At 38.4% G+C, this 17,714-nt stretch overlaps 1 protein-coding gene and 1 pseudogene across 1 annotated transcript in view; both read left to right on the forward strand.

Annotated features, from left to right (window-relative positions):
- The window catches only part of LOC133575700 (uncharacterized), a 79,407-nt pseudogene extending 70,070 nt beyond the window's left edge, over nt 1-9,337 (forward strand).
- Nucleotides 7,708-17,714, forward strand: part of LOC133575706 (uncharacterized) — a 39,310-nt gene continuing 29,303 nt past the window's right edge. Inside the window, exon 1 of the mRNA XM_061928486.2 lies at nt 7,708-7,795. The gene's annotated coding sequence lies outside the window, so the exon portion shown is untranslated. The remainder of the gene's footprint in view (nt 7,796-17,714) is intronic.

Genomic DNA, 17,714 nt, shown 5'->3' on the forward strand with positions numbered 1-17,714 from the left:
CAATGTGTGATTGATTGATTGAAGGACTTATGAGAAGTTTGCATAGGAAAGGGTACACTTTCATCACGGTACACATTCACTGCTACAAGAAAGCCTGACATGGTTTCACTTGGAATTGTTTTTTAACTCACACAGAACTAAGTATAAAGTAGCATTTAAAATACAAATATACTGCAAGAAAATAAATGAAAATATAATTTCAAATAGGTAAAAGGCTTTTTCAATTCCCAGTTACGAGTAGCCACAACCTGTAATGTATTTTCTTTTTGATAGAGACTTCCACATTTTGGTGGTATAGCAGGCACACGAATTAGAACCTTTTTTGGAGTGATATCTGAGTTGAATATGACTTATACAACTACCTCTGGTGTTATAATGGTGAATATATGTTGAAGTATCTAGACAGGCACATGAGTATTTTAGTGGTATGGTGTATCTTGTACACCAGACCAACTGCAAGAAGATGTACTCTGTCACCTACCAAGAGCCTCCCCACGTTAAGGAAATGGTTGGTGGAAAGGTGAGCTCGAGATGGACGGTTGAGTAGAAGCCCAATCATTTTGTTTTGGGATGTCTGGAGTTAGTTTTTCAGGGCTTTTAAGGCGTCACGGTACCAAACATGAACTCTGTAGTCAAAGTGGGGTTAAAGGGGAACATTATCACCAGACCTATGTAAGCGTCAATATATACCTTGATGTTGCAGAAAAAAGACCATATATATTTTTTAACCGATTTCCGAACTCTAAATGGGTGAATTTTGGTGAATTAAACGCCTTTCTATTATTCGCTCTCGGAGCGATGACGTCACAACGTGACGTCACATCGGGAAGCAATCCGCCATTTTCTCACTTTCGTCGGTGTGTTGTCGGAGGGTGTAACAACACGAACAGGGACGGATTCAAGTTGCACCAGTGGCCCAAAGATGCCAAAGTGGCAAGAAATTGGACGAAATGTGTTCAAAATACAAGGGTGTGGGGAAAGCAGACGAAATGGTCAGTTGTTTGTTCTGCACACTTTACCGACGAAAGCTATGCTACAACAGAGATGGCAAGAATGTGTGGATATCCTGCGACACTCAAAGCAGATGCATTTCCAACGATAAAGTCAAAGAAATCTGCCGCCAGACCCCCATTGAATCTGCCGGAGTGTGTGAGCAATTCAGGGACAAAGGACCTCGGTAGCACGGCAAGCAATGGCGGCAGTTTGTTCCCGCAGACGAGCGAGCTAAACCCCCCTGGATGTCTTGGCTCACACCGTCCCTTATGCCACCGAAGATGATCAAGAGAAGAATATCGACCCTAGCTACCCTGGCCTGCTGACATCAACTCCAAAACTGGACAGATCAGCTTTCAGGAAAAGAGAGCGGATGAGGGTATGTCTACATAATATGTTAATTGATGAAAAATGTATTCATTACTCGCGGTTTTATGTAAATTGTTATACATAAACTGTGTTTACCAATAATTTAGCTTAAAAACATTTATTTTTTTCAATTATTCGAGTACATTCGGGTTGTCTTGTGTAATGCAGTATTTTGTGTCTATTTAGGTATGGTTAACCTGAGTGCTGAAATCATGGAAAAATATATGTTCTTAGCGCGCCTGAAATGGGCTGTCTGCACTCTCAAAGTGCATGTTGTTGCCAAATGTATTTCATATGCTGTAAAACTAGTTCATAGTTGTTAGTAATTATCTTATCAGACAGTGTTAAGCCGCTGAAATCCAAGTCTGAACCCGAGCTAATGTCGCTATACCTTGCTGTTTGTTTGTATTGGCATCACTGTGTGACGTCACAGGAAAATGGACGGGTGTATATAACGATGGTTAAAATCAGGCACTTTGGGATATTGCGTGATGGGTAAAATTTTGAAAAAAACTTTGAAAAATAAAATAAGCCACTGGGAACTGATTTTTAAAGGTTTTAACCCTTCTGAAATTGTGATAATGTTCCCCTTTAAATGAGCGCTTATGTTAGAGTCTTAAGTGTATTTCTACCCACCAGCGGGGTGATCCTACTATGTAAGAAGTAAGGTTGTATGGTATACCGGTATTAATATAGTACCGCGATACTAATGAATCATTTTCGGTACTATACCGCCTCTAAAATGTACTACTACTATGATTTCATCAATATTTTTTTGGCATCACAACATCTTCTTTTGTTTTTTAAAAATGTATATTACGTTTATAAACTCAGGAAATATGTCCCTGGACACATGAGGACTTTGAATATGACCAATGTATGATCCTGTAACTACTTCAAGGTTCAAGGTTTTATTGGTCACATGCAGAGTACAACCACAGTGAAATGGTTTTTTCCATGCTCTTCAGATATTGCGTACAGTGGGATCCAAACACTAGTTGCTGAATCTAATACACTAAATACAAAAAATGGAATAGCTCTGATGTACATGAATTACAAGACAATAAGTTGCACAATACTTTGGTATCAGATTGATACCCAAATTTGTGGTATCAGCCAAAACTAATGTAGAGTATCCAAACAACAGAAGAATAAGTGATTATTACATTTTAACAAAAGTGTAGATGGAACATGTTAAAACAGATAATAAGCAGATAAGGGTGTACCCTGCCTTCTGCCGAATGCAGCTGAGATAGGCTCCAGTACCCAATGGATGGATTAACTGTAAATTAACAAATAGATTAATAATCCATGTTCTACCACTTGTCCTTAATAATTTTGACAAAATAATAGAATATAAATGACACAATATGTTACTGCATATGTCAGCAGACTAAATTAGGAGCTTTTGTTTGTGTACTTAATACTAAAAGACAAGTTGTCTAGTATGTTCATTATTTTATTTAATGACAAACTTGCAATAAGAAACATATGTTTAATGTACCCTAAGATTTTTTGTTAAAATAAAGCCAATAATGCACTTTTTTTTGGTCCCTTTTATTTAGAAAAGTATCGAAATACATTTTGGTACAGGTCCCATTACCAAAATATTGGTATCGGGACAACACTGGTAAGAACAGAATTCGTCGGTTGATTCTTTGACTACCTTAGTAGTCATTTTTTCCCTGGAGAGATTAGTCTCTACGATGCAGCCAAGATAGGTAATCTCATTTTTGTTTGTTATAATATTGTCACCCACTTTGACTGTGAAGTTATCTACTTTTCTGAGGTTAGGAATTGACCCAAAGACCTGTGTACTTGCAAGTACCTGCGTGAGTCTTAATGTGCCAGTTTGTCATTGAAAGCCTTGTCAGTCTAGGTCTTGAGGATTGTAGCTTTGCTTGTTTTGTGGCCGTCAGCCTCGGTTCTATGTTCTTTACGGGTACAGAAAATGATGGAATGATCACTTAAGCCACATGCAGTAGTTCCACTTGTGGTGATCTTAGACTGGTCAGAAGTAACAACGAGGTCTATGAAGGTTTAAAAGGACTCACTCACCCTGGTAGTTTGCTTAATGAGCTAAGTGAGGCAATGTTGGTGGCACAGCTTAGTGAAGGTTTTAAAAATGGGGGCATCCTTTCAGGACATATCTGTGTTCCAGTCCCCAAGAAGATGTAAACCTGTATCAACATGTTTACACAAAACTCACACACCAAAAACATTTTATACTGTAATCACATCTAAATAATTATCATTTCACTTCCTGATTCTGACTTACATGCATCAATAAGTGAAAGTAAACATTTATTTTCAATAACCAAAGTAGTCAACACTTGATTTATTAAAAGAACATAAAGGTGACTGACTTTCCTTCAGCGTGTCGTAGATGGTCTCCAATTCATAAAGAGGAATTGTTGATGGAGATACTCCATAAAAACAGAACATAGTAAAACATGTTTTGGTAAAAGTTCCTTTTGGCCCAGCCAACAAAATGACCACAAAAAAGTATTCTGCATGATGACAAAAACATACCATGAATGGTTTTTTTAAGTGATTTTGGAATTAGATTTTTTTTATTTCCATGATATTGAAGTCATGGTAATGACTATGTCATTACAAGATGATGGTTAAGTTTACAGATAAAGAGCAGGTGTAATGGACCGTATACAGAATAAAATATTTACACACTTTACATCAGTGAAGTTCAAAATGCCTCAATCAATGCTGCCTCGTACTTATAAAAACTTTTCAAATTGCCCCCTGTCCAATTTCCAAGTCTGTTTCTGTATTCACTGTGCCTCTTTTGAATTCATTTTAGGAAAAAATGAGGTGTTTCCTGTGTTTCTATTGGTTGTTTTGCTACACACTTTTAACACAACACCTGAAAAACACAAAGAATGTAATTATGTTCGCAGTGTCAGTCCAAAACTATTTCTATTCTCTCTTAATTTGATTTACTTATTTACCCAACAGACGTCCAGCAGCCCCCTCACATTAAAGAGGAAGAGGAGGATCCACAGCCGCCCCACATTAAAGAGGAAGAGGAGGAAGTGTGGATCACTCAGGAGGGAGAGTGTCTTCTAGGACAGGAGGAGGATGATGTCAGCAAGTTTCCACTGACTGTTGTCTCTGTGAAGACTGAAGAGCATGAAGACAAACCACCTGAGTCCTCACAGCTTCATCACAGTCCAAGTAAGCACATATCATTTTATTCTCAGGGCATTCAATCCATCACAACTGGACTGTTCACTTTGTCTTAGAAGACGTTTGTCCTCTCATCCAAGTAGGCTTCATCACTTCATGCTCATAAACTTAAAGTCTTAAATCTAATCACTGGAATTTAGAGGGGAACTGCACTTTTTTGGGGAAATTGTTTCTGTAGTTCACAATCATTTTAAAAGACATGACGATGGATATATATATATATATTTTTTTTTTTTAATCACATTCTAACTCATAAATAAAAGTCCACTTGCAATGGAGCCAATGGGAGGTCCTCTATAACTATCCAAAAACCGCCAACAATACTCCATTTGCATTTCGTATCTTGAATACCAAGCAAGTATTAGTGATTGTGAATGTCTTCGTGTGGGTTCTTCTGGGACCAACGGATCACTGCCACACCCCCTCGGGTCCAGGTTTACGAATAGTCTTTTATTTTCAAGTTCTTTTGGTGCTTTTCAGCAATTGTCTCTGTCTTCTCTTCCTTCCAGTCTCGTCTCGCCCCTGTCACCATCTCCCCCCCCCCACCCCCCATGGATGCGTTTTTTAAATTAATGCGCTAATGAGCAAAAATACGTAAATATTACATATTTCAAAAAATTTACCTGTTACTAAATGACATATATACCTACTGCATGTACATAAAACCTTAATGGAGGTGTTTGGATGTTTTTTAAGTTCTTTGTAGGCAGAATAGTGCGACTCTAATAGCCTCTATTGTAAGCAGACTTTTGGCCACCTTATTGTGCATCTTGAAACAGCCACACCACAATTTTTCAGAGAGTCCTGTATTTCAGCTGAAGTTATTTGTGGATTTTTCTTTGCATCTCGAACAATTTTCCTGGCTGTTGTGGCTGAAATCTTTGCTGGTCTACCTGAATCCCTCATTTTCCACTTCTTAATCAGCGTTTGAACACTGCTGATTGGCATTCTCAATTCCTTGGATATCTTTTTACACCCCTTTCCTGTTTTATGCAGTTCAATTACCTTTTCTCGCAGATCTTTTGACAATTATTTTTGCCTTCCCCATGACTCAGAATCCAGAAACATCTGTGCAGCACTGGATGAAAGATGCAATGGTCTGTCAGAAGCCCAGAAACTCACTGACCTTTTATACACACACATTAATTACAAACAAACATGTCACAGGTGAGGATTGGAACCTTGATTAGCCATTCAAGCCTGTTTGTGTCAACTTTTGTGCATGTTATCAGATCAAAGTCACTGGGGTATGTAAACTTTTGATTGGGGTCATTTGGGTACTTTGTTTTGTCATTTTGATTTAAAAAGAGTAAACACATAAATAGCTTCACACAACCATTAAGCATGAGTGGAAGAAAGGTTTTTGTGTTATCATTCATATTCTCTGAAGAATGGCCAAGAAATCATAAATTCTCCCAGGGTATGTAAACTTATGAGCACAACTGTAGATTATGTTTTACAGATCATCTTTTTAAGTCGCTTTCTGACAGTCGTTTCAGAATGCGCCGTTTTGTGGGCGGTTTTATTTACGTGGTTCACCTTCGACAGCGTCTTCTCCCCGTCATCTTTGTTGTAGCGGTGTAGCGTGCAAGGACGGGAGTGGAAGAAGTGTCAAAAGATGGAGTTAACTGTTTTAATGACATTCAGACTTTACTTCAATCAATAACAGAGCAGCATCTCCTCATCCGTGGCTCACAACAACGCCGGAAAAAATGTGCCCTGTGAAAAACGTCCGTCTCTAATAACTAAAGTTCCTTGGGTGAATAATGTAAACTCACTACACTGGTAGTTTTTAGCACTTCAATAGAGAGAAATAAGTTAGAACTTTCTACTACTTTATATCAGAAATGGCAACAGCAGAGGATGAATGTTCCATAACAAGAAGATGAAGAAAAAGAAGAAGCTTAGATAGACTATGGTATCGGCACGGACTACAGTGGGGGAAATGTGAAAATGTTCAGGACTTATGCAGATCCCAAATACACATCAGAAGGTAATGAGAGTGTTTTAAGTGTGCCTTCTAGTCCGAAAAGTACATCCGTGTGTTTCCTTTTTGGTCTTTGGATTTTAAACTGGACTAAGAGGTCTCACTCTGTGCATCGCTCTCAGCACCTGAGCATGTTTATTCCACAGTACACTTACATGAACAAAGTGAGCCTCTTGTCACTCATTCACAATCTTTGTTTCGGCTACTTGCAATTCTCCTCCACACGTTTTCCTGTGTGCAGTAGTGTTAGTAGTGTTAGTGTTCATGTTGGAGATGGAACTAGTCTTTTTAATACAATGCTGAAGTACAGGCCCGGGATATGCCTGTTGTATGATTCTTAGAATCAGCATGTCTTCGTCCATTTGTGTCAAAGAGGTGAAATTAGGTCTGAAAACCTTTTTGACAAGTTGACTTTTTGTCCATTAGGACTTTTCAAAGTGTAGAATATCGTCCGCCTTAAACACAATATTTTACTTTCAAAGTATACAGGAACATTTATTTTGTTTTATGCATGACTTCCTGTCCCACACGAGCAGATTTTAGCTCAATTGAACCGCCTTGTTGTGTCGACCACTAAATATAGAAGCCAGGCGGTGGAAACTGACACATTGACTTGAAAACAAAAAAAACCTAATAAGTCTGTCGCCGTGGCGCCGCCGTTCCACATCCAGTGGAAATCCCCGGTTACACTTACAAACGTTGCTTGGCGAGATAAACCAAGAAACCATACTTCGGGTTCAAGGCACGAAGCAACAGGAAATACACTTTCAACCCACAGCACTCGCAGTGAGCGAACTCGACCACAAGATGGCGTCATAGCAGAGACAACAATACAGAATACAGATTTACACTGTAAACAACCTCATCTTTTCTCCAAGTTTATACATCAGTGACTGACATTAAAGTCACAGGGGGCGCTGGAGCCTATCCCAGCTGCACTCAGGTGGAAGGGAGTTTATGGCAATATAGATTTTAGGCCATATTGCCCATCCCTTGTAAAAAGCGGTCTTCTTTTCCTGTGAATAATGTTGTAAAGAGCAGTGTGTTTGTTTACAGGCCAATTCATATAATAACTTGTTATTTTAAGTACATGTAAACTTACTGACTGAGCAAATCTGGACATTTCTCAAGCATGTTTGTCATTTTGTGTCCTGCAGACGTCTGTGAAGAACAACTTCTACCTGAGAAACAGGAGTGTAGCTTCAGGATGGTGAAGGAGGATCCATCAAAGAGGAAGACCAGGTACCACAGACCCTCTGGTGTCTCCTTTTCCTCTTTGACACAGACCCTGCCCTGTAAAAAGGAAGAGGAAGACTCACTGACACCCCACATTAAAGAGGAAGAGGAGGAACAAAGCATCAGTCAGGAAGGAGAGCCTATTGAAGGACTGGTGGAGTTCCCAGTGACTGGTGTCCCTGTGAAGAGTGAAGATGATGAGGTCAAAGGTGAAAGTGAGGAGAAGAGCAGCAGCTCAACACAACACATGACAACAGAAGCTGATGGAGACCACTGTGGAGGATCACAAGCAGACAAGCTCTTAGCTCCACTATCAGATAGTGAGGACACAACGTCACACTCTCCTGACACTGATGATGAAGACTCTAAAGATGATAAGACATGTCACACTGACAACACTCACTTCAAATGTTCTCACTGTGACAAAACTTTCAATTACCGTCGTAATCTGAAAGTACACATGAGAACACACACTGGAGAAAAAACGTTTTCCTGCTCAGAATGTGGAAAAAGTTTTACTAAAAGTCAGAGATTGAAAGAACACATGAGAACACACACTGGAGAAAAACCGTTTCCCTGCTCAGAATGTGGTAAATGTTTTACAATAAGTCGGAGTTTAAAAGTACACATGAGAATACACACTGGAGAAAAACCTTTTTCTTGTTCATTCTGTGGTAAAGGTTTTACACAGAAAAATGTGTTAAACGAACACATTTCAATACACACTGGAGAAAAGCCTTTTACCTGTTCAATATGTGGTAAAAGTTTTACACACAGTCAGACTTTGAAAAAACACACAATGATACACACTGGTGAAAAACCATTTATCTGTTCAATCTGTGGCTCATCTTTTACAAGGAAGGAACATTTGAAAGTACACCAGAAAACACACACTGGTGAAAAGCCTTTTTCCTGTTCAGTCTGTGGTAAAGTTTTTGCAGAAAGTCAACATTTGAAAAGTCACAAGAGAACGCACACTGGTGAAAAATCACATTCCTGTTCAATCTGCAACAGAGGCTTGTGTGGCCTATCAACCCTTAGAGCACACATGAGAACACACACGGGAGAGAAAGTGTTGAGTTGCAGTGTGTGTGGTGAAAGATTCTCTTCTAAGTACCAGTGTAAGAAACACAAGTGTGCTGGTGAGAACAGCAGCAGCAAATGAAACTGCAGGATTTGAAATAACCGTAACCCCTAACCAATGTTCCCTCTAATTTTTCATGTGTGTGAGCAAACGCACAAACACCCTGAGCATTCAGTGGAATACAGACGTGCACACTGTGGTCATACCAGCAGCACATTTGTCTCAAACCTGACAACAATTTAATGTCTTATTATTATAATCAAGTGACTAGTCAATTTCAATAGATTATTTTCTAATATATGTGATTTGGCCCACTTAGATATAGTTTTTTTTTTAATCAGCTATGCACTATAGTATTTTATGCCTGGGTGGGGGTCCTGCTTTGGAAAAATGGTGTACCCTTTCAGAGATCGCATTTAGTTCCCCTTAAAACATTCACATGTTGCATGAGATGAAGTGTTTAACTTTCTGTCTGTAAAATAAATATTTTTATTAGCAATTATGTAGTCCTGTAACATCATTTCATGATTAATATCCAAAAAATAACATTCTTAAAGGGGAACATTATCACAATTTCAGAAGGGTTAAAACCATTAAAAATCAGTTCCCAGTGGCTTATTGTATTTTTCGAAGTTTTTTTCAAAATTTTACCCATCACGCAATATCCCTAAAAAAGCTTCAAAGTGCCTGATTTTAACCATCGTTATATACACCCGTCCATTTTCCTGTGACGTCACATAGTGAAGCCAACACAAACAAACATGGCGGAAAGAACAGCAAGCTATAGCGACATTAGCTCGGATTCAGACTCGGATTTCAGCGGCTTAAGCGATTCAACAGATTACGCATGTATTGAAACGGATGGTTGTAGTGTGGAGGCAGGTAGCGAAAACGAAATTGAAGAAGAAACTGAAGCTATTGAGCCATATCGGTTTGAACCGTATGCAAGCGAAACCGACGAAAACGACACGACAGCCAGCGACACGGGAGAAAGCGAGGACGAATTCGGCGATCGCCTTCTAACCAACGATTGGTATGTGTTTGTTTGGCATTAAAGGAAACTAACAACTATGAACTAGGTTTACAGCATATGAAATACATTTGGCAACAACATGCACTTTGAGAGTGCAGACAGCCCAATTTTCATCAATTAATATATTCTGTAGACATACCCTCATCCGCGCTCTTCTCCTGAAAGCTGATCTGTCCAGTTTTGGAGTTGATGTCAGCAGGCCAGGGAAGCTAGGGTCGATATTCTTCTCTTGATCATCTTCGGTGGCATAAGGGACGGTGTGAGCCAAGACATCCAGGGGGTTTAGCTCGCTCGTCTGCGGGAACAAACTGCCGCCATTGCTTGCTGTGCTAGCGAGGTCCTTTGTCCCTGAATTGCTCACACACTCCGGCAGATTCAATGGGGGTCTGGCGGCAGATTTCTTTGACTTTATGGTTGGAAATGCATCTGCTTTGAGTGTCGCAGGATATCCACACATTCTTGCCATCTCTGTCGTAGCATAGCTTTCGTCGGTAAAGTGTGCGGAACAAACGTCCAATTTCTTGCCACTTTGGCATCTTTGGGCCACTGGTGCAACTTGAATCCGTCCCTGTTCGTGTTGTTACACCCTCCGACAACACACCGACGAGGCATGATGTCTCCAAGGTACGGAAAACAGTCGAAAAAACGGAAAATAACAGAGCTGATTTGACTCGGTGTTTGAGAAAATGGCGAATTGCTTCCCGATGTGACGCCACGTTGTGACGTCATCGCTCCGAGAGCGAATAATAGAAAGGCGTTTAATTCGCCAAAATTCACCCATTTAGAGTTCGGAAATCGGTTAAAAAAATATATGGTCTTTTTTCTGCAACATCAAGGTATATATTGACGCTTACATAGGTCTGCTGATAATGTTCCCCTTTAACACTACGCGAGTTGTGTGGTCCTCTGTTGTCCTCTGTGTTTTTAAAATGTTGATTTCTATTTACTGTTTTGGTTGTTTTTACCCTTTAAAATCGTTTTCAATCATATTTATTTTATATTGTTTTTATATTGGTTTTATATGTATTTATTTTTTGTTTTTATTCAGTCATTGGTGGAGCTAAGGATATTTGAATATTGTTTTTAATATTGTTGTGCAGCACTTTGGAAACATTTGTTGTTTAAAGGGGAACATTATCACCAGACCTATGTAAGCGTCAATATATACCTTGATGTTGCAGAAAAAAGACCATATATTTTTTTAACCGATTTCCGAACTCTAAATGGGTGAATTTTGGCGAATTAAACGCCTTTCTAATATTCGCTCTCGGAGCGATGACGTCACAACGCGACGTCACATCGGGAAGCAATCCACCATTTTCTCAAACACATTACAAACACCGAGTCAAACCAGCTCTGTTATTTTCCGTTTTTTTCGACTGTTTTCCGTACCTTGGAGACATCATGCCTCGTCGGTGTGTTGTCGGAGGGTGTAACAACACGAACAGGGACGGATTCAAGTTGCACCAGTGGCCCAAAGATGCAAAAGTGGCAAGAAATTGGACGTTTGTTCCGCACACTTTACCGACGAAAGCTATGCTACGACAGAGATGGCAAGAATGTGTGGATATCCTGCGACACTCAAAGCAGATGCATTTCCAACGATGAAGTCAAAGAAATCTGCCACCAGACCCCCATTGAATCTGCCGGAGTGTGTGAGCAATTCAGGGACAAAGGACCTTGGTAGCACGGCAAGCAATGGCGGCAGTTTGTTCCCGCAGACGAGCGAGCTAAACCCCCTGGATCGACCCTAGCTTCCCTGGCCTGCTGACATCAACTCCAAAACTGGACAGATCAGCTTTCAGGAAAAGAGCGCGGATGAGGGTATGTCTACAGAATATATTAATTGATGAAAACTGGGCTGTCTGCACTCTCAAAGTGCATGTTGTTGCCAAATGTATTTCATATGCTGTAAACCTAGTTCATAGTTGTTAGTTTCCTTTAATGCCAAACAAACACATACCAATCGTTGGTTAGAAGGCGATCGCCGAATTCGTCCTCGCTTTCTCCCGTGTCGCTGGCTGTCGTGTCGTTTTCGTCGGTTTCGCTTGCATACGGTTCAAACCGATATGGCTCAATAGCTTCAGTTTCTTCTTCAATTTCGTTTTCGCTACCTGCCTCCACACTACAACCATCCGTTTCAATACATGCGTAATCTGTTGAATCGCTTAAGCCGCTGAAATCCGAGTCTGAATCCGAGCTAATGTCGCTATAGCTTGCTGTTCTTTCCGCCATGTTTGTTTGTGTTGGCATCACTATGTGACGTCACAGGAAAATGGACGGGTGTATATAACGATGGTTAAAATCAGGCACTTTGAAGCTTTTTTTAGGGATATTGCGTGATGGGCAAAATTTTGAAAAAAACTTCGAAAAATAAAATAAGCCACTGGGAACTGATTTTTAATGGTTTTAACCCTTCTGAAATTGTGATAATGTTACCCTTTAAATGTGCTATATAAATAAAGCGGATTGGATTGGATATTTCACCCCGGTCTTGGAAATACTGGTAGATTTGATTGAAATGTGTTGCGTTCTTGGCACAGAGCCAGTTCAAAGCATTGTTCTCAAATGTTTAGCAGGGTTAAGGTCCAGTCTCTGGAACGGACATTCCAGAAACCTGCCTGAAACTTTTTGAAAGCAGTTTTTTTATGTGTGTTTAATATTGTTGTCTTGTTGGAAAACCTTTTTGTGTACAAATATCAGCCTTTTCACTGTTGATTGGAGGTGAAGCAAAGTCTCATCTGACCAGTAAACTTTTGTCCCAAAAACTGCTTGAACATGTGGGGGTCTTATAAGTAAATCCTTCTTAGAGTTGGCAACTTGGAGACAAGGGCTTCTTTCTTGATCTGCACCCTCTCAGTCTATGGCCGTGTAAAACTGCTTTGAGTTCTAGCACTTGGTGGGCTTGAGGTTTGACAGTTTCCAGCCTGTCACTAAACATCCATTCATCCATTTTCTACTGCTTATCCCTTAAAACTGGAAAATTCAAGGCATGAGCCGGCTATAGCAGTGATGAACAAACACTATGAAAGTAGGTTTGAGGTTCTAGGTCACATGACTAAAGCTATTGACAACTGAAATGTTATGAGCCAATAAGTACTTTATTGACAGACCCTTAAACTAAAGCACTTGTTAGCACGGACTGACAGACGTGGCATGAGTTTTCAATGCCAGGGACAAACAGTCAGTCTGGCTGGATGTTGAATGTCTGTTGAATATCCAACTTCAAACTAATTTGACCTCTGTTCGACACTTGGCGATCACTCCAGCAGCACTGAGAGCGGACTCAGCCAAACTACCTTTAGGTAAATGTTGCAATTGCATACCTGCCAACTACTCCGGTTTTCCCGTAATTAGTACGGTTTTCATCAACCTATTCCGGGTTACGTTTGCAGTGATAAAAAATACGGTTTTTCATTAATTAAAAAAAATAATTTTTTTTTAAGTTTTATTCACGAAATCTCGTAACAACAATGACAATCGACACTGCTACCCGTAACTTCCTATCGAGCCATTCCGAATGCCATGTGTAACACGGGTGGGAAATAAGCCATATTTCCTCTCATGACATCTCATATTTGCGCCGTTTCCACGTTTAATCTCGCGAGTTTAACACACGCGCTCACGTGACCCGCTGCAGCCAATCACGCTCTATAAAATCCAGAATTCCAAGATGGCTACCAGGTGCGGTGGCTAAGCCTGGGGACTAGTGATGGGTTGATGAGGCGTCATGAAGCGTTTCGACACATTGCAAAACTGTATTGATACTGTGTCGATACTGTGTCACTAAATACTGACATCTGCTGGACATTAAAAATCCCTACAGGCAACCTATGGATCGACTCAACTGACACTGATTTGATGCCCTAGTACAGGGGTCACCAACCTTTTTGAAACCAAAAACTACTTCTTGGGTACTGATTAATGCGAAGGGCTACCAGTTTGATACACACTTAAATAAATAAATATATTGTCATTTGTAAGTTACACGTAAGTGTGATTTAAACAAGAATAGCTAAATAAATAAATTTATATATATAAAAAAAATGGGTATTTCTGTCTATTTTTTTCCTTTTACAGAAGGTTTTTTGTAGAGAATAAATGATGAAAAAAACACTTAATTGAACGCTTTAAAAGAGGAGAAAACAAGAAAAAATGTAAAATAAAATTTTGAAACATAGTTTATCTTCAATTTCGACTCTTTATAATTCAAAATTCAACCGACAAAAAGAAGAGAAAAACTAGCTTATTTGAATCTTTTTGAAAAAATTAAAAAAATAATTTGTGGAACATCATTAGTAATTTTTCCTGATTAAGATACATTTTAGAATTTTGATGACATGTTTTAAATTGGTTAAAATCCAATCTGCACTTTGTTAGAATATTTAACAAATTGGACCGAGCTATATTTCTAACAAAGACAAATCAGTATTTCTTCTAGATTTTCCGGAACAAAAATTTTAAAAGAAATTCAAAATACTTTGAAATAAGATTTAAATTTGATTCTACAGATTTTCTAGATTTGCCAGAATATTTTTTTTGAATTTTAATCATAGTAAGTTTGAAGAAATATTTCACAAATATTCTTCGTCGAAAAAACAGAAGCTAAAATATTTATTATTCTTTACAATAAAAAATAAATAAATTTACTTGAACATTGATTTAAATTGTCAGGAAAGAAGAGGAAGAAATTTAAAAGGTAAAAAGGTATATTTGTTTGAAAATCCTAAAATCATTTTTAAGGTTGTATTTTTTCTCTAAAATTGTATTTCTAAAAGTAATAAGAAGCAAAGTAAAAAATAAATGAATTTATTTAAACAAGTGAAGACCCATCCATCCATCCATTTTCTACCGCTTATTCCAAGTGAAGACCAAGTCTTTAAAATATTTTCTTGGATTTTCAAATTCTATTTGAGTTTTGTCTCTTTTAGAATTAAAAATGTCGAGCAAAGCGAGACCAGCTTGCTAGTAAATAAATACAATTTAAAAAATAGAGGCAGCTCACTGGTAAGTGCTGCTCTTTGAGCTATTTTTAGAACAGGCCAGCGGGCGACTGATCTGGTCCTTACGGGCTACCTGGTGACCGCGGGCACCGCGTTGGTGACCTCTGCCCTAGTATATACAATAATATAAACCAAGTCATTTAGGATTATTTCATATCTTCATTTAAATAAAAATATATTTGTATCTTTTTTAGATACAGTCAATAAATAATGTGAACATGTATCATAACATGGAAATCTAAGAGAACGTGTTGTGGATGATTGTGGACTGGGAATTTTTTTAATTTTATTTTTTTACACATTTTTATAAAAAAAAAAAGAAAAAGTTTTTCCGACGTATTACATTTTAGACGATTTCTCTGCTTAGTTATTATTTCTCCGGCTGTAGAAAAGAGCCGCTCACAGGGCTCAGAGGAGGCGTCAGTGCGACACAGTTCGCGTATCGGTCACGTGACCAAAACAGCTCATGATCGGTCACGTGACTTTCTAAAAGCGGTACACGCACCGACACAGGGTTTCGCTCTATGAGCTCGACGCATGCGCCGATGCATCGGTGTTGCCGGACCCATCACTAGTTAGCAGTATTATAGCTAATAATGATAATAATAAGTGTAACTTATTTATTGAAGGTCGAACGATAGATGACTTAATGTTGATGTTATGTGCGCACATTGATTGAACTTCGGGTCCTGTGCTTACGCAGGCCAGGTCCCTAAGTCTTGGATGGCAAGCTGTAGATAGGCCTCGAGCCTGAGCCCAAGGATCTCCACCTCTCAACCCCTGAACTCCACCTGCTCTGGTCGGGCCGGTAGGCGGCTTATAGCCGAACCCCTTGATTCAAAAAGGGTGAAAACTACGCGAATTGCACCTTGTGCAGACAAGATTTTTTCGATCGGACACGGAGGAATTAGCGATGTAAAAGACCACGTTGGGACAAAAAAACACAAGTCTAATGCCGTTGCTAGCGATACAAGTGGAAAACTTTCAACGTTTTTCGTCGCCCAAACAGATTCTTTGGATGTGATAAATGCCGAACTTTTATTTACGGAGGCAATAATTGAGCAAACAAAAAGGCAATGACACCAATGTTATCTATTGGAATAGTTTAGTACTGTTATACTGTTAAAAGTGTTTATACTATTTATGCTTTCAAGTCCAAGTTGAAGAAATCTTGTTAAATGTTGACAGCATAACTACCAAAATACAGAAGTATGTCCTTAATATTTTTGCAGTGCTATTTCTGTTGAAAAGTTCAAATGATTACATTAGAGATGTGATGTGCCACTTTTCAAGTGTCTGATGGCTTAAATTAATTTTCATGAATTTTTCATATTTTGAATTCTTTTGAAAGGCTTACAAAAAAACTACATTTGAATTGTAATTCCATGCTATTGACAGGACTATTAATTTTAATGAAGTTAGCTTACCATGTTTACAGTATGATAATTGTGATAGAAATGTGAATTTTAGGCACAGAATATTTTTTACAATTGAACAAGGCAGTAGATTATACAAGCTTGGACAGAAAGTTAATAATGACACCAATTTTTTTTTTTAATGGAATTGTTTAGTACTGTTTTACCATTTGTTTACTGTAAAAAGTGTTTATACTGTTTATACTTTCAATTAACAAATTGAAGTCTTGTGAAAGGTTGACAGGATAACTGGCATTAACTGTCAAAATAATTTCAAACTATTGAAGTTAGCTTACAGAATAAACATGTCAATCAACCCATATGATTTTTGCTGTAATATTTTTGTTTTGAAAAGTCACTGTGACTGATAGAAAAGTGATGGTTTTAGCAACATTTTAACCTGTCTGAATGCTAATAATCATTTTGCGTCGGGGGGGCGAAGGAACCCCCCACCAGGACTTTGTCCTGGACCTACCGGGGCCTGCGGCCCTTGGACCCTGGCTACTAGGTTTTTCTGATTTCAAAAGTTGGCAGGTATGCAATTGTCAATGCCAACAAAGAAATGGACTCAAAAAATGCTACAAAGTAGATAAAGTAAGGCTCCACTTTACGAAAATTGTGCTAGATTGATGCTAATATACATTGTAATATTATTAACACACACAAAAGTACCGAAAAGTGGTACAGTTGAGGACTGGTGTCGATTCCTAAGTACCGGAATTTTTGCCGTATCGGTTGAAATGTGAACTGTACTTCTCTCTACCAGCAAGTGTTGTTGTACTGGAAACTAATTTACAAACACAACTTCATCACACACAATACTCCACTATGGAATTGTTCTTATATTAAAATGAGAAACAAGTCCATCTTTGTACAGCAATGGCTTGAAAAAGGCATTTGGTCGCTGATGCACTTATTGACTGATACAAGTATTTTATTATTTGAAGATTTCATTAAATACGACCTGCAAATAAAAATAATTACAAAAATTAAAAAGGCTTTCATTCAAAATATTTGAATTACAGTATATTATCTTTTTTTAATTTTTTACTATTTCGTCTTTACTGTATTTTCTCTGGAACAAAAAAAATACTCATAACTTCAAAGTTTTCATTCTTCCAAATGCAAAGGACAACTGAAAATCATTTTTAAGATGTTTTGCAAAAGATGACAACACGTGTTCGTTCTGTGATAGCGAAACAAAATAAACAGTTTATTTTATGAATGTATGCAAAGTAAATCTCTGTGGGATGATGTACAATATTGGCTTTTGCCTGACACTCCAAAATTTGATTGATATTGATATTGTTTTGGGGATGTTAAAAAAGAAATAAAAAAACGTAAAAAAAAGTTTAAAACACAATACTGGGGATTTTTTTTTATCCACCAA

Source organism: Nerophis lumbriciformis, linkage group LG33, assembly GCF_033978685.3.
Source record: "Nerophis lumbriciformis linkage group LG33, RoL_Nlum_v2.1, whole genome shotgun sequence".
Taxonomy (NCBI): Eukaryota; Metazoa; Chordata; class Actinopteri; order Syngnathiformes; family Syngnathidae; genus Nerophis; species Nerophis lumbriciformis.